Below are 18,701 nucleotides of genomic sequence, written 5' to 3'. Positions count from 1 at the left end.
AATTTGTAAAAATGTAAAAATATAAACAGAGAAATTAGATAGATAATAAATCGAGGGATAATAACAAAGAGGGTCTGAAAGAGAATGAGGAAGCAAGAGTGAAAAAAATGTTAACATTTAACGGAATGTAGGCAAAAGTTGTACGAGAATTCTTTGTCCTATTTTTGTGCTCCTTTGTACTTTATACTATACTGATCTGAAATTATTTCAAAACAAAAGTTAAAAAAAGATAACCCTATACTCTTGTCTGTTCAGCCTTAACCGGAAGCACACTGACTGATCAGGGTTGCAATACGAGAACTCTACAGCACATTTCCTATTCAGTTGCCTCTCATACCATCACTTTGTGATTTGAAGTTTCATGGTCTCATTGCATGATAATTAGACAATCGTTATTTTTTTAAAAATTGACCAAGGTAGAAGTACAAACCAGAACTAATCTGAAACTTGTCATAACTAAAAAACACTACGTAGCTTAGAATAAAGGAAAGTGTGATCTCCAGCAATATTGAATCATCAGAGGAAAAATATGCTTCAATGGATTCCACAATTTTGGAGAAAAGCTTGAGGACTAGGACCGCAGGACAAGAGAGAAGAAAAGGGCAGCGAGGAGGTGGCTTCAAGTCCAGTGAGGGGAGGCACCATCTTTACCCATTACAGACATTGCTGGAAAACAATGGCTGCATTTACTGGGCTGCTGTGTGCACGCTTACAGTGCTGGTAATTGAGGATGATTATGGTTAATGACTCCAGTAATGTGCACTTTCAAACCAGCAGGACAATGTAATTTGTATCAAACCTATTCAGTATCTCTTCAGGCATTCTGAATGGTTTAATCTTAGCCCAGCACTGGCTGCAGAGGGAGTCTCTGGAGGCTTCACAGCTGGCTCAAATTAAAATTTTCATGGTCTCCCCCACTCCCAAATCCCCCCAGTACATTCAGAAGTAAATAAAGCTGTTTGAGTCTTCAGATCATCTGGATAGCTCAGGGACTGTCATAGTTTAATGTGACAGGACCAAGAACTTTAGTCCTAAAAACACTAGGTTCCAGTGTGCAGAAAGGAAGCAAAACATCTGTGAAATTCACTGATGAGGTGTTAACCAACAACAGCTACACTTCTTGGTGAAGAAAAGCTGTTTTACATTTCAATATACTGTGAAACGCAACATTCTGTGGTTTTTCAGAAGATAAAAATAATCACTTAATACAAAATATGCCCAGTTTCCATTGCTCCAACTATCAAGAAGAAATCCCTTATCAGCAAAACGGTTTGTGAAATCAATTCAGGAATAGATCCTATTTAGAAGCTAGACTATTAATCTAGTGCCAGGTAAATCTTTAGAAAATCAATCAATCAATTAATTAATTAATTAATTAATTTTGAACTATGAGAAGAAGCATAAACATGGTTTCATGCCTTTTTTTTCTTTTTGGTTTACTTTCATTTTACGGAGGGACAAAGGATAGTTTCATACAGTTACTCTGTAATTTTTAGAGACTCTGGTTACAAATCCTGAAGCATGACAGAGTGTGCATACAAATGAGATGGAAAAATATGTACTGTAGAGGGGCCTAAGGCTCAAGATAATTACAATTTTGAAAAAAAAATTGCTATTATGTTCCACTCCTCAGGTTTGTAAGTAAAGTTTTTCTTTCTATGCAATTGAATGCAAATCACTGCATTTCAACAGTTCCAGAAGCAAAAAATTTAAATCTGAACAATGACATCTGTCAATGGTAACAATAGAATGAAGTTGGAAAACAAGGTGAAAGTGCACGTGTATCCTGGTCTTCATGCAAGGTAAATGGCCCAGAGAATGATTGATATGTGAAAAGAACAGCAACATTCCAGTGGCAAAATGGTTATAAGCAGCAGGAAAATGTGCATAACTCAACTGATTATGCTACCATGAGATTTTTCATACACAAGTATTTCACATTTTATTTTATTTTTAGAATGCTTATAAATCAAACTGTTTTGCTCTCAAATGTTTATCCATATGTCATGAAGTTTAAAGTTTATGACATATACCTTGCCTCATATTGTAGATTATGTTATTCAGTTTGTAACAAATAGCTTTGAATGTGAAAGTGCAGTTGTTTGGTCGTAAATGGCGTGAGCTAAATTGACTATAAATGACCTCATGTTGTCTAGCATGGAAATACTGTCATTTCTTGTGTGAAAAGTAATAAAAAAAAAAAGCATTTGCTATAAAGACTCATTGGTAGGTTTCAGGATTTAGCAACTCTACCAACTGACTAAAAGAAATCTCTAAACACAAGGAAATAAAAATTAGGATAGGTGTTTTTCAGTTTTCTATCTGTATCACATTCTTTTTTTTTTTTTCTGTATCACATTCTTAAGAAAACTCTTTAAAAGAGTAAAAGGACATTACAATGATATGATAACGCAGGGTAAAATACATATTTGCTGAACTAAGAGTAATACAGTTTATGTGTTCTGTAAGAAAGAATTCTAACAAACTCTTGGAAACATTCTGGAAAGTTTGGCTACAATTCTCCTAGTACCTCTTCTAGCAACTCCCTAATCTCCTTCTAGCATTTGATGGCTTTGTTCTATTTTGACTCATCTTTAGGGTGTTGGTGGCCAATACTCTGGATATGCTTATTCACAATCTGGAATGATAAAGATTACATATCTGAGGCTTTCTTGAAGCTAGGGCCCTGTATGTTTTTAGGAATTTTCAGGTCGATGCGTCCATTATAGGATTTGGAAGGGAAATATTTTTCTGAGAAACATGGCCATAAAGGCATTTCCTTTTTCTTTACATTATCAGCTATGGTATAGATTCTGGATTTGTAGGGTTGACTATAAGCAGTAGCAGTAGGACTTCTGCTGAAGCAGCCTGAGTTATAAGGTTGGCATTTCTCTGGCTTTCTCACTTCTAAACCAAAATGTCCTTTAATACACCAATTTCTGCTTCAACTAGGTAGATTGGACCCTGTAGTCTGAACATAAGAAATCCGGTTAATAAAAGATGAAACTGAAAAAAAGTTTACTTCCATATGCTTGAATTTTGTTATTCATCTGGGTACATTTCATAGTTAAGTAATATTAATGCCACCACTTCTCTCAGTGGTGAAAGGGGGTGAACCTCCTGTGTCCTTCTAGGTGTTTTCTTAAGTTATTTATTTTTTCTCTTCAGGAATTTTACCTATGACTGCCCTGGTCAATGATTCATTTGTTATTTCAAGTATCCCTGGTCACGAGAGTTTTTTGTGCCAGAAATATCTACTATGATATAATCATTTGGAGTGAGACAATTTTACATACATATGGCTGAATGACAGTAGCAACTATGTCTCATCAAATTATCTGCTCTTCCGAGCAGTGGTCAGCTTGAGAAATATTCAAATCGAAAGCATATGCATTTTTATCATCATTAATTGGGAGCTGGGTTTCTGTAGAATTATCTTGCATTTCAAAAACTCTGCTTTGGCAGCGTTAATGCACACTCCCTTAAGTCACCATGTTGTATTCTAGAAAAAGGAGAGAGGATATTCTATGTTCCTGTTCTAGTTTTTGCGGGATCATACTTTGTTCATCAACTCACTTGTTCCAGTATTTCCCAATATTTCTCAAACTTCTCTTTTCTCTGATATTTCCTAACAGCTGTCTTTTTCCTTAAAGATTCATTGTACAATACACATATATAATTTTTTCCTCTGACCTCTTTAAATTTTACAAAATTTTCTAGACTTGCAAATAGCCCAACTACTGACTGCTGCTAGATAAACATTATAATACATCATTTAAAAATATTCTGTGTAAAACATACAATGTTCAATATCAATTGGCATGCATGTATGTCCTGTTGCTATTTAACGTTCTGCTGAAGCAGGGGGCAAAAACACATAGTTCTGGGCTTTTATTATTGATTTTATGGAACGTCGTCATGAGATTCCAGATATGGAGCCTCTTACAGATTAGGCTGGCTCTTCTCAAATACTCTTATCATTAGGAATAACAGATGCTTAAACTCTTCAACAATTTTCAGGATCAAAAATAATTGTAATAGGTCAGAGAAGAGGCAGCCACCCCTTGATCTTTTCATGATGTATGGCATTCTTGGCCCTTGAAATAAGTGAATTGAAATGTTAAACTATATTAATAACATCATAAGAGTGGACTTTGGTGATGTATGGGATTGAAGAGGCCAACCTACATTTGTCGGGCTTCCAAGTGATACTAATACCAGATGAATGACTAGGCTGGCTAGCTGAAACTTCTGTTTCCCAAATATTTGGTACTGGCACTGTTTTCTCCACCTTTTACAGCATGACATTTTATATGATGTTGTGGTGACACACAGTGATAGTAAGACACCAGATACTTGCAGTAAGACTTACTTGAAAATTTCTAATCTGCTATCAGGAAGACAAGAAAAATATTACTTTGCTTTTTTTTTTTCTTTCTCAGTTGTTTCTACTCTAAAGAGGACAAAAAATGATTTTAGTCACCAATAATTCCTTGGCTATTTGCTTGCTATTACTTCTTCACATAGCACTCCATTAAAATAATCTCGTCAAATATAGAATAAGAGTAAATTGCAACAACATTTTTCTCTTAGAAAATTATTATTTTCCCCTAATGGTAGCTGGTAATGTTTCACTGCTTGACACTTTGTACAGGGCATTCTGAAAAAGACACTTGTTAATGGACACTTTGAGGGCTACATTCAGTTCATTGTTTGAATGGTCAGGGAAGAGGAGAAAACTATTCTTTTAAAAAATAAGTTCTTTTGTGGGAAAGAGTTGACTTGATTTCAGATTTAATTATCCATATATAATTGATACTTTGAAATATATACCCTTTTTCAGTTGTGTGTTCATATCAAATGCATAGAGTGAAAGTTTCTATAGAGAGATAACATAGCTACATATCTACATATATAGATACATCTTTTTAGGTAATAGAGTTTTTTTTTTTTTTCTCTTAACCTAAAGCAGACTCAGTAACATATAGTGCAAAGACAGTGTTGTGGTAGTTAGTTTTTTCAACATTAAGGGATTTTTGTCAACTTTGTAATCGGAGTATACATTGGAGTATCTGAATTAAGAAACAGATTTTAAGCTCCACTTATAAGTGTGGTAGAAAACATTACCTTTTTAAAAAATATTTTCAAGAAAAAATAATTAGAATTTTTAAATCATCTTGGGTAGCCATAAGTATGTCAGAAACATACAGATTTTCTTTTCATTTATAGAAGAAAGTCTGGTAGCTTAGTGTCTGAAATGGTTGATAAAACTTTTTTTTCAGTGTCAAAGCTGACATAAATAAATAATTGACAAAAACTCTGGAATACGAAAATAATTACTGATGGGGTATATCAATCAGAGAAACAGAACCAAAAGTAAGTAGGCTGTGTGTGTGTATGTATACTAATAGGGTGGAGGGAGACTAAAGAATTGGCCCTTATAATTATGATTGTGGGACCTGGCAAGTCCAAATCTGCAAGGCAACCTGGTAGGTTGAAGAGCCAGGGGAAAAGTTAGTGTTGCAGCTCCAGTCCAAAAGCAGTCTGGCTACAAAATTGCCTCTGTCTTGGGAGACCTTAGGTTTTTTTTTCTTCTAAAGGCCTTCAACTGATTGGATGAGGCTCATCTACTTTATGAAGAGTACCGTGCTTTACTCAGTCTACTGGTTTAAATCTTAATCTAATTTAAAAATGACCTTGACACTAACAACTAAACTGCTTTTTCTTCCGCTCCCCTCCCCTTCCAACTAGACTGTTTCTTAACCAAATATCTGGGCATTGTGGTCTAGCCAAGTTGACACACGAAATTAACCATATTATGTGGCATTAGTATTCTGGGTTCACCAAGAATTAGAATTATTTCACCAATCTCTTTAAAGTGAGCATCACTATCTATCAGCTCTGGAGTAATATGACTCTTTTTCCTCCGTTGTCTTAAAAACTATGTCACTTTAATTTCCATTGAGTTTCGCTTTATCCTTCCTCATGTCTTTTTCATTTTTCTCAGCTCTTGCACTCACACCATACCAATTCATGCTACTTTTCTTGATTTAATTGCTTTTCACGAGAGGGGAAGAAAGGAAAAAAAAATCCCATGACCTATTCAAAGATTTTGAATCTCTCATTCCATTTGATTTCTACTCCATAGCAAGAGCCCTAATCCCTGCTCCTAGCCTCTTTGAAGTAATTTTTATGTTAATTTGTATGTGTGTGTGTGTGCGCGCGCGCGCGTGCGTGTTCTTTCTAAATAAAACATACATCTTCTTCCAGTGTAAAGTAAAAGACAAATTTTTAGAGCTCAAGGAATGTAAAGTAATAATTGCATATGTGAGTCTCAAAGCTTTGCTGAGCTAATTATTAGCCTTCCAAGCAGAGACAAAGGTGGGCTGAGGTAAAAACTTAGGGAACCAGGATACAGGGCTCAAAATAAGTACATGTTATAGTCATACAAAGGATAGATTCTCTGTAGGGTAAGATAGATGCCACAGTCCTTGCTCTTTATATCACTAATGTGCATCACTGTCTGAAACAAGACACTGTGTTGGAAAGGACCTGTAGAGCTTATCCAGTCAATCCTAATACCTCCATTCTGTACTATATCTACTGATGATGTGTTCCTTAAAGCAGATATTTAGGAACACATTAACTTTTATGTTTTAAGACAGTACATTCTATTGCTTATTGAATCTCAGAAAATGTTTTATAATGTCTGAGTAGAATTATCCAGATGTAGAAAATAATAATCCTCTGCTTAAAGTATTCCATATGGAAACCAATAGTGGCTGATCTTTTATTAATCATGTTACATTTTTTAGACTACTGTTTCAAGTGTTTTTACAAGGCCACTAAAGCCTCAGAGCAAAATGAAAATGTGGTTGTCAAGGTACATTCCTGGGCAAGTGGCCAGGGGGCAACTAGGTAACCCCAGCTAGACATTTTGTGATGATATGTGACATCATCTAAACCATTCATCTTCCCTTTCTTTGTGCTTTGCTCATTTTCTAGTCATTGCCTGACATTTATTACATTTTTCTCCCTCACTTATCTATATTTAGCCCAAAGCCCTTTTGAACAAGTCTTCCAGGCTCTAGTAAAAATAATTTTTCCTATCTTTATGAGATGAACTCCACTCCTGGCTATGAGCTCATATTTTTGACATGTAATTCCATTATCCAGGAATCAAGATCCTGTTTATTGATACCATCTGCACAGTCCATTGTTCACATCTTAGATCTTTCCTTCTCAGGTGCTAACTCTTGGGAAGACAGTATGATGACAACACCATCTGTGCTCCCAAGTCTTTCATCTTCTGACCCAAGAAGGTATAGTTCTTAAAGTGTTTTTCATCTAGACATGGGTCAGCAGGTGTGCTAGGTGGATAACAACTTGAACGTGTCCTTTAGCAAGATGACACAAAACTTCATGGGCCACAGTCCACATTTGGTCATTTCAGTGACTCTTAAGTGTGATATCACTATATGTTTCTAGTGTCCTCCTTCAAGGTTCAAATTGTTTTGAGATGTTTGGTTCCTTGGAGTTCTTTGAGTAAGTTGTTTGCAGAGAATTATGACCTGGTTCTTCTAGTATCTGGGGTCCAGTCTTTTAAAGCATAGGCGTACATAAGCTAATATCTTTCAGATTGCATCCTGCTTCCTCATTTATCCCCGTACATGAACATGTCTGACAAACCGTGTACTGTTAAAAATAGTAGATTGAACTAGATGCAGGTGCTTTGACTTCTAGTTTTAACACTGGAGATAACTTTGTAATATTGGATACACATTAAAACTATCATTAGGACTCTATTCCCTCCCCTGAAAAATTAGTGTAATGGAGTGATAACTGTAGAGCCTCAGAGTGTCAGTTGACTTTTAGGTAGGGATTTATCTTTTCTCTTCATTGTAAGATATAAAGTGGCCTTTTGAAAAATGTCCTCTGAGTTTTTGAGTTTTAAAAAGAAACCACAGTTTCTGGTATGTTTTGTCTTTAAAAAAAGACAGCACTTCAACGATGATGTTAAACTAAATTGTATGTTCTCTATAAACACTCTAGAAGTTATAATAATGTTATCCATTTAAAACCCTTCAAAAGCTACCATGTGGGTGATATTTAAAGATTATTGTTCTGAAGCAATAACATAGAATGAGCTACTGAGCTATCAACAGCCTGCATTGGTGACAAACATAATTGTATAAATGTTATATATGATGCATAGGCATGAGTATTTGATGAGTACATGCCATTAAATCCAAATTTATTTATCACTGCTTTTCCATGCAAGGATTTCATGTAAATTAAGTATTTCCTTTAAATGAGCTTTCCATTGTAAATATATTTCACTTATAAAAAGTCTTATTAATTTAAAAAGCCCATGGTTTTACTATTTTCCTTATTAAGGAAATTTACCATTTCCTCATTATTATAACATGTTAACTCAGAAACTTTTATTAGGAGAATTTGGAATGATGACACGTTTCCCTGGGATATTTTGCTTTACATGGTCTAGCCTTCCTCTCTGGAACAATTATGCAGTAGAAATGCAACATCTAAACTTTCAAATACTACACTTTGCCTAGGATAGAATCTACCTTATTTTCCTTTACCACATACTTTTCAAACACATAATACATTCCAGGCATTGTGATAGGCAAGAGAAATACAAAGTAAAAGGAGCCAACCACTGCACTTCAGGGACTTACTGTTGAGTCTGGGAGACAGTTTTGTCAGGGCAAGATGGTGGACAGACCATTTGCACCTATCTCTTCCTTTTCGGGTCACAGCATGCAATTAAAATGAAAGTAAAGAAACAAAACTCACAGCTAAGAGCTTGGGGGGGACATCAGTGACGGATAGATTTCAACACATTTCTGGTAGATAAAAAGAGATGGATAAGTGAGTGATTAATCAAAGAACAGAAAGACTCAATCTAGACCACTTACAGAGGTAACTACAACTGATGAAAAACAGACTTCTCCTACAGAAACTCCAAAGAGGCTGCAGACTAAGAGATGGCAGGTGCTTTAATGGGTGGGAGGAAGAAATAGATCTAAGAACAAGATGATTAATGGAGAACAGATATAGCAGAAGTAAACCACCTACACCTCTTCCTGCAACTCTTTATGCTGGATGCTTTACTCCAGGCACAGATACAAATGTAACAAAGCTGTCTGAAGAAAATAAGGGTAAGTAGTTTAATGGACACTCATAGTGAAATCTTTCTTATTTGATGCAGGAGTCACCCCCATGATTTCTCACTCTAAGGCATTTCCTACCAGACACAAAATCTCCCAGTCAGTATTCTTAGTTTGGTATTATTAAGCATGAATTGGCTACCATGACTCACCAGAACTTTATCGAAATACTGCAACATGAGAAAGAATCATGCAGATAGGCCAAGTAAAAACTAACAGAGATGAAATAGGAGTAATTTAAAGAACCAAAATAAATTTTAAAGCTCTCATGAGTATCTCTGGGTGTATTTGAGAATGTTCTGCATAAACTCACAGATTTCTGAAAAGGAGGAAAAACAAAGAAGAAAATAATGAGAAGGAAGAAAAGAATTAGAAATGAGAAGTCATGACTGGAATAATATGTTCAAAGGGAAGGTAGGAAATTAATGTGAAGTAATTGCTCACTCGGTATAACTACAATAAAAACAAAAGAATATGTAAGAAAAGATGAGATCAGCTTAGGATGTCCAACTCTGAGTAATAGGAGGTCTTGGTAAAGAGGATAAAGAGAACAGTGGTGAAATGATCAAAAATGAAGTGCCACAAAGTCCTACTAAGCTAAAGAAAGAAACAAATTTAATTAAAAAGTCTTTCCAAGCACTGTACCCTAAAATATCTAGATACATTATTGTAAAAATATAAGAAAAACAAAGATCAAAGATCCTAAAATCATCTCTAAGTGACAGGTAATCAGACCATCATTAACTTAGAATCACAGATGAAAATGGTGAAATGCTTTCAAAGTTCTTAGGGGAAATGGTATTCAATGTAGATTTACATACTTCGGCAAACTTTCACTAAAATGTGAGGAAGGAATAAAATATTTTAAAACCTGTAAGAGGGCAGCCCGGGTGGCTCAGCAGTTTAGCGCTGCCTTCAGCCCAGGGCCTGGTACTGGGGACCTGGGATCGAGTCCCATGTCGGGCTCCCTGCATGGAGCCTGCTTCTCCCTCTGCCTGTGTCTCTGCCTCTCTTTCTCTCTCTCTCTCTCTCTCTCTCTCTCTCTCTCACACACACACACACACACACTCTGTGTGTGTCTCTCATGAATAAATAAATAAATAAAATTTTAAAAAAATAAAACCTGTAAGAATTCAGAAAGTATACTCGGTAAAAAAAAAAAAAAAGAAATCTTTTCTAGGAAATCAATTAAGGATATATGATATATTTCAGCAAATTAAAAAAATAAGCCAAGAGAGAGGAAGATGTGAGATTCAGGAAATAATAAATAACAGAGAACACGATAGGGAAGTTCCAATATTATAACTTTGTAAGCCTAAAGTCTAGTTTAGAGCAGAAGGAAATATATATAAGAAATATTCATATATGTGTATATGTATTACATATTATATGTATATTATGTATAATTATGTATATTCATTTCACATAACCCAGTGACCATTTTGGCAGATCATAAAGGAGAACATATAATTAATCAGTATTTGGTCCTGGTCTGAGCTCTAATTTACATTTGTATTATACTTTTCTAATTAACCTATGGACAAATTATGAAAGACTTAATTTTGCCATAAGAGAAAAATATAAAAGCAAAGACACAATGAGTAAATAAAGATGAGCTGGAGAGAAGAGGGCACCTATGTCCTCATCTTACAAAGTAGGTGTCTTGATACAATAATTAAGGTTGATACACATAATTATTTGTTTGCATATGGGACAGGTGGAGGAAGAAATTGAGAATTATAAGATAACTATTTGGGGAGGTAGAATTTTTGGTCTTTTAGATCGAGATAACAATAAATGATGCATAAATATGAAAAATCAGACCAAAATTTTAACTCTTTTTTTTTTAACTGTTTAAGTTCTGGGGCTATTCATTAGATCAATTAAATTGAGTAATGTGCGTAGCCTGGGTGGCTCAATGGTTTAGCACCACCTTCAGCCCAGGGCATGATCCTGGAGTCCTGGGACGGAGTCCCACATCAGGCTCCCTGCATGGACCCTGCTTCTCCCTCTGCCTGTGTCTCTGCCTTTCTCTCTCTGTGTGTCTCTCACGAATAAATAAATAAAATCTTTAAAAATAAATAAATAAATAAATAAATAAATAAATAAATAAATAAATATTACTCGATTGATATTTATTTATTTATTTGTTTATTTGTTTTTAGGAGATTTATTTTTTGCACACAAGAGTAGGAAGAGAGGAGAAGAATAGAGGGAGAGGGAGAGCATCTCAGGCAGACTCACTGCCAAGCACAGAGCCCCTACAGGGGACTCAATCTTACAACCCTGAGATCATAACCTGAGCTGAAACCAACTGACTGAGCAACCCAGGCACCCCTCTAGGAATGTCTTAATTGCTTCTAAGTAGGGGTACTAGGTATGAGGGATATTGAGGCAACGTTAATGTTTATTGCATACTTTTTTGTTAGAATCTGGCTTTTCAAAGCACATTATTATGATAAAATAAGTTAAAAGAAATAATTGCAATATGAAAAGTGCTAGAATATTGATATCTATATAAGGGTCTATATGAGCATATGAAGAGAGTGATGGTTAATTCCAGTTATTCTCTATTTCCATTTTAATAAACCATTTAAAATGCAAGGTCATGGATTTGGGTTTTTAAGTTGGGAAGGGCTAATGTTCTTGCTCAAATGCATTACATCTAGGTATACATTTACACCTTGATCAATGAAAGTTAACAAGGCTCAATGTTCATTTACTTCTCTTGTGGGGTTATCTCTATTTATTCCACTATTGATTAGCTATTAATTACCATTGATTAACACTTGTGTAATTTTAATTTCTGGCTGGCTTTCATTTCCCTCCTAGTAATAATTTTCTTCCATTTGATTACTCTCAACAATTTTAACAGAAAGATAACATTATTTTCCTAGTTAAAATTAAGGAAAGATTCAGATTTTAATACAAAATTCTCAACCTGTATGCCATTTTAAATGCGCTGGTCGATGCTCTGCTCCGAGGATAATGTTCTATTATTTTATTGCTACATGTACTAATGCACTGATGTTGAGTAATTAAAGAATTACTGCAGGAGAACTGTATACAGAAGAACCACACATCTGGAGTTTATTGACAAGATTTCCAAGTATTGTTTCCTTAATCACTAAATGTAGCAATGCTTAGCCATACCTCAGCAACTCACCTTTTAAGCACTTTGTCTACAAGTATAATATTTACCTTCTACTGATGTTCTAAGCACTAACAAAAATGTTTAGGAATCATGTATTTTATAACCGGTGAAGTTGAGAATCATACATGTGAGCACTAGCTCCGGGTCTTGGTAAGACACTTGAGGTTAATGATAAAGGAGAGGTCCTCATAGAATAATTGCATACAGTCAATTCTTCTAGTGCTTGGCCTGAGTCTGGTATCTAAAAAAAATTACTTTGCTATGTCCTACCTTAAATGATCATCCATTATATTATCTAATTCCATGTATTTTAAATTTAGGGAACTTGTTTTTTAAGATTCATTATAAGCTGGTAAAACCCTGCAAAAGAGATCTAATTTGAAATAGAACTTATTTTTAGATTCAAGTGCATGAGAATAAAGATGTTTTAAGATAGTTGGCAGATTTGGCAACCTCACTGGTAAAATGTGTTTTTATTTCTATATAATTACAAAAATATGTAATTTATCCTTTCAAGCAGAGACTATAGCTGGAGATTGGAGTGTAGCCAAAGTGTTGAACATCTTGCAGAAGGGAGTTAAGGGTAATCCAAAAATTATACACTGGCAACTCTCACCTCTGCACCTGGAAAGCTAGTTTAAAAGATCTTGGAAGGTGGAACACAAATCATCTGGGTGAGCAAAATTTGTTAGGAATAAATCAGCCCGGGCTTTGCAAATGTAAATCATTCCCTCTCTGCCTTGAAAGGATACTTTATGATGCTTAACAAAGAGTAAATAAAGGAGGGTTGCCAGATGTACTCAATTTAGATTTTCAATGCCTCTTAAAAGAGATATTTTTATCCTGAGTATCACCTGACAGTGAAAATCTGTGCCTGCATTTAAAGAACACACAAGGAGCTTTCTTGCCATCTGGCTGTCTAAGGTCCAGCTTTCCCAGAGTCCACAGGGCTAGGGGCCACCCCTGGACAAATTCATAACCTTGTTGCAGGTCTATTCCCCAGCACCTATAAATCCTTGGCAACAGAGGGAAAAAAGGAAAATTCTGTCAGTGATTAAAAACTTGGGTAGATGACAAGAAGCCAGGATTCTGAATAATGTCTTGCTGCTATAAGGAAAGATATGTCTGCTTATTGAAAAAGGGTCATTATTTGGAGAAAGAAGAGGCAAATAGATTATGTTGCATTGCTAGAACAAACACTTAGAGGAAATGAAGATTCCTGAGAAAAGTAATGGGGAAAAAAGTAGACACATGAACACATACACACACATTCTTGTCTGTCAGAAATACTTAAAAAATGAGAATTATGTTCTTTCTTTAACCAATTTATGATCTAATTAAGAAGATGGCTATACATAAATTGGTAATTAGCCTTAAATTCAAAGACTGAAGGCAAATGATTGACACAGAGAGGAAGCATGAACAGATTTCAAAGCAAAGAGCAAACACTCTTGATTAAAGTGGCTGGCGAAGGTGTCACGGAGCAGATGTGATTTGGTCCTAAAAAGAGGTGAAGAAACCTCCCCCCTTGTAAGTAGGGCCAGCCCTAATCCAGAGGCAGCCCATCCAGTCTTCTTCCTGAAATTTTAGCAACTAAAAGCATTCTGTTTACAATAAGAAAACCATTTCCCCCCACACCCTGATTGGAATGTCCCTGAATAGGTTCATGTTGACCCTCCCCGAAATCAACCTGGATGCTGGGCGACTCCCGCGGTTCTTTTGTCTTTAGGAAGTTTCTTTCCTTTTGCCTTTTAAAAGATCCCTGTAATTGCTAATCAATCGGGGTTCTTTTCCTCCTCAGAGGCGGAGAGCCCGTTTGCGCAAACGTTCAATAAACCCTCTTGCTAATTGCATCTGCCTGTCTGGGGTCTGGGTCTCTGGGGCGTCCACCGGGCCACGTTGGCACCCGTGAGCCAGGGTCCAACAGAGGTACAAGTTAATGATAAGGAAAGACATTTGGCCAAGGTGGAAAATGAACAAAAAGACATAAAATTTTGAAGTGTTTTTGTGCAGCATGTTATACCACATTTTGCTGGTTTAGGAGTAGTGTGATAAGCCAAATGTCTCACTGTTGGCTGCTTAACAGGGGAACATCCATGATCAAAGAAATCTTTTGAACATATTTGCTGTACATGATATAATGTATGAAGAATGGGTCACATCTGTGGGTCAAAGAGGCAATGGATTTGGAGTTGGCTGAATTTCAACGGTGACTCTATTGTGTAGTCAATTTTTTCTTAATTTATGTAGATATTAAATATGAATCAAATGTAAATACAATGAGGTCTTTTTTTTTTCTGAGAAGGAGAGAGGGTACGGGATCAATTAATCTATGCTCCTATGGAAAAAAATAAACAAGAAATAGTAGCCAAGAAAATTTTTAAAAAGCACTGAAGAAAAATTAGTGATTTAAGATGTTAATATCTTGCAATAATTTAAACAGTGTGCTACTGGACATAAGGAAAAAAAGGAGTCCAATGGGACAGAAAGGAAAATCTAGGAATAGACCCAATTTATAAATGAATGAGGGTGGGTTAGGCAACAAATGATGGGGGAACAAGAAAATAATTATCTGATAAGAATATTAAGTAAAATTCATATATCATGTCACATGCCAAAATACATTGCAATTAGCTACAGCATTTAAATCTATAAAATAAAAGCATAAATGTTTCTGAAGGAAGTATAGAATTATTTTATCATCAATAGCAAGAAACGTCTTCTCTATTTCAAATGTTAGTAGGGATAATATTTTTTAAAAATGTTAAATTCAGGGCATCTGGGTTGCACAGTTAGTTGAGAGTCTAACTATTGGTTTCAAGTCAGGTCCTGATAGGGTCTCTCAGGGTCATGAGATGGAGCCCTACACTGGCCTCTTGCAGAGTCTGCTTAAGTCTCTCGCTCTCCCTTTAAAATAAATAAATAAATCTTTAAAAACTATAATAAAAGATGAAAATATGAAATTCAATTCCACAAAAATAACACAACAGCAAAGTAACTTTCTATATAGCAAAGTCACAATCATAGTATTCCAGGGAAATAGCCACTACTCATATGATAGACACATGGTTGATATTTCTAATACATAAAGAACTCCTAAAAATAGAAAAGATAAGCCTTATACCTTAATAGAGAAATGGGCAAAATAAAAGGAAGAAGAGGGAAAGGGGGAGGAGGAGAGAGGAGAGGGAGAAGGAGAAGAAGAACACACAAATAGAAAAGAAATGGTCCTTAAACATTAACAAAATATTTAATTTCACTCATAATTAGAAAAACAGAAATTAAGACTTGACTGATGTACATTCTTTTACCATCTTGTTTGACAAAAATTTAACTTGCCTATCTTGAATTGCAGAAGTGTGGATGGGGGTATAATAAGATCCCATCCCTATGCATGGAATTAAGCAACATATTACAATTATAAATGCTTATAGTCTTCAATCCAGTGATTCTACTTATGGGGTTTTATTCAATAGACATACTCTCCCTATTGAAATGCTGTAGGTATAAGAGTATTCAAGCAGCATTTATAATAGCAAAATAAAAGTAACTCTCATGTTACTCTCATCCATAAATGACACACTTCAAACTACATTCTAATTTTTAAAAAACTTTCAAATACAGGGATGACAGACTAAATTCTTCCATGAGCCAAATATTTATCAAATATTTTAACCAATTCATTCACCAAATAAAATTCAATGTCTTTATTTTCCCATGAGCTAAAAATAAGAAACAGAGAAAAAACATAAGTGGATATGCAGAATTGTACAGGAAATAAAGATCCCTTCAAGGTTAATATGCGTTGTTAAAATTTTATGGTTTTAGTAAATGCTACAGTAACAATAAGAACAACAATAACTAACACCCTGTTATAGTCTAAAATGTATCGTTCTTTCAATGAACACTTATTTCAGTGTTATTAGGCCCAAGATGTGTAGTTGTCAGGCAAATAATAACAGTAACAAAAGAAACCTCTTCATTGTGAATCAAAAAGAATGCTTTATACAGAAAGCATTTTCCCACTCTTGAGAATGGTTTTCAATTTTAAGTAAGTGTGTGACTTCTCTTTTAAAAATCAAATTTGACTCTACATTTCAATTAATTGAAATGATAATTGATATCTGTGCAGCAACTATTCTCAGTGACTTGATCTTCATTAATAAACAGCAGCTCTTGAAAAAATATGGCTAAAAATGAGAATTGTTATAGGATAAGGGCAGGAAACCTCAATGCTACAAATATTCAGCTCCCACACAGAGATCCTCACCTCAGCCTCCATTCAGAAACACTATACCCCATGGTGGATAGAAGAGAATGTAAAAAGCAGTGACCTTCAAAGCTGGAGTCCTTGGTGACTAAAGAAACTTACCATCTCTGCTTTCCATCTTGGGAGTCACAGTCGCAGCAGATATTATTGGAGGTTTGGTAGATGCCCATCTGCCAATATATCTTTCCCATCAGATACCCTTTCTTATTTATGAATAGTCATCCACTCTTCTATCATTATACACTCATCTTTCAACATCCAGGATTTTGTTTTTGTATTCTTCCTTAACCATGTGCTCCAAGAACCACAGAATGGTCTCCCATAAACTTCAGAAAAATAAGTTGTTTACTGTTAGTTTCAGAACTGTGTATCAGTCATCCAGGTGATATCTTAATCTTCCCCCCTCCGTGCTCTGAAGTAATTGAGAAATGAGCACAGGAGTCAGATGGAGAATCCAAAAAATCATTTTTTCTAAAACTGTTAACAACTGGATCAGGAAAATGAGGCGTAACCCCAAACTGACACTTTTCCACTCCTTTCTCATCCCTCATTACCAATATCCTCATGCATACAGGATTTCAGGGCTGACTCTTGCAGTGTAGAGTATGCCTATAGGGTGACTTTACAATGGGATGGTAAATGGATTAGGGCCCAGAAAGAGAAGAGGCACCAGGGCACACAATTTAACTTGTCAGAAAAGTTCATCTTTCCTCTGGGAAAGAATGATCAGAGAAGCCAGGGTGGGAGAGAAGGATCCTAGATCTCATGTTTTCTCTCTGAATGCCTCAATCCAGCAACAGAAGACTATCAAAATGCAAATATGTGCTTTCTGAAGAGTAAGAAGGCAATCATTTTTTTATTCATCAGCACTTTCTCTTAGGTAACAGCAGATAGCTGATACAAAGAACTGTCAAAATTATAATACTCAAGTTGAAATTTTCAGATGGAAGAGTTGAATTATACAGAGTATGGTGAGACAACGGGGGAAACATTCAGGTGAGGGACATGGTTCAGGCTTCTGCATGCCCAGGCTGCTACCTGATGACTGGATTTGAGCACAAATTTCAGTCACAATTATGCTTTTAGCTGGCCAATTTTCTAAGATAAAGGTAGCAACATCTAACATCTACATTATGCTATTATCTAGAATTAGCAAGGACATATGATTATATGATTTCTCTTCCAAATTTATTTTCTTTGGCACTCACTTAACTGAGTTGCTACTAAGTAGCAAACTGAACAGAATATCTTGAAATGTACCCTTAGTGGCATTATGAGCAACTTCACCTGCAGTAGCAATTAACAGTCATGAAAATGAACATTTACTAAATACTTCTAATTATACTAGAAATCTTGCCTTAGCCATTTGTATGCATTATTCCATTTAACATTCATAACTTTAACAGGTATTTTTAAACAGTTTTACAATTGGATTGTATTTCTATCTCAGAGCAAAGTATTTTCTCTAAGGTGTAATCCTTTAAACAGCTATGGACCACCCAGGAAACTAGATAAATAAACTTATGCAAAGATTCTTATTATTGAATATCATATTTATCAAAAATGAACCCTATGGGGCACCTGGGTGGCTCAGTAGTTGAGCATCTCCCTTTGGCTCAAGCCGTGATCCCAGAGTTCTGGGATCAAGTCCCACATCAGGCTTCCTGCAGGGGGCCTGCTTCTCCCTCTCTCTCTGCCTATGTCTCTGCCTCTCCGTCTCTCATGAACAAATAAATAAAAAACCTTTTAAAAAAAAAAAGTGACCCCTACCTTTTTTTTTCCCAATCAACTGGTATCCTTTTATTAATTCAGCAATCACTTACGTATGCAACACTGGTACTCATTTCAGAAGAATGACAATGAACAAGGCAGCCACGCAACTTCCTGTTGAACCATCATCTAGGTGGTAATGGGTTAATTAGACACAGCTGATGTTCTATTTTTTTTTTTTTTTCCTCAGAAGGCTAATGGGCCTATCAAGAAATCATGGAGTTTTGGGAATCTAAGAAGTTGTGTTAATAGAGCAAGTAGTCTTCTCTAGGAAAGGATTATTTACTCACATTGATATTACCCTAAAGTGACAGAA

General features: G+C 35.5%; 1 pseudogene; it reads left to right on the top strand.

The window, feature by feature from the left end:
• Nucleotides 1–537: 537 nt before the first annotated feature.
• The window catches only part of LOC129508654 (nucleophosmin-like), a 56,721-nt pseudogene continuing 38,557 nt past the window's right edge, over nt 538–18,701 (top strand).

This window comes from Nyctereutes procyonoides, unplaced genomic scaffold (genome assembly GCF_905146905.1).
Source record: "Nyctereutes procyonoides isolate TBG_1078 unplaced genomic scaffold, NYPRO_anot_genome, whole genome shotgun sequence".
In the NCBI taxonomy this organism is placed as follows: domain Eukaryota; kingdom Metazoa; phylum Chordata; class Mammalia; order Carnivora; family Canidae; genus Nyctereutes; species Nyctereutes procyonoides.
This window is presented reverse-complemented; position numbering and strand designations above follow the sequence as displayed.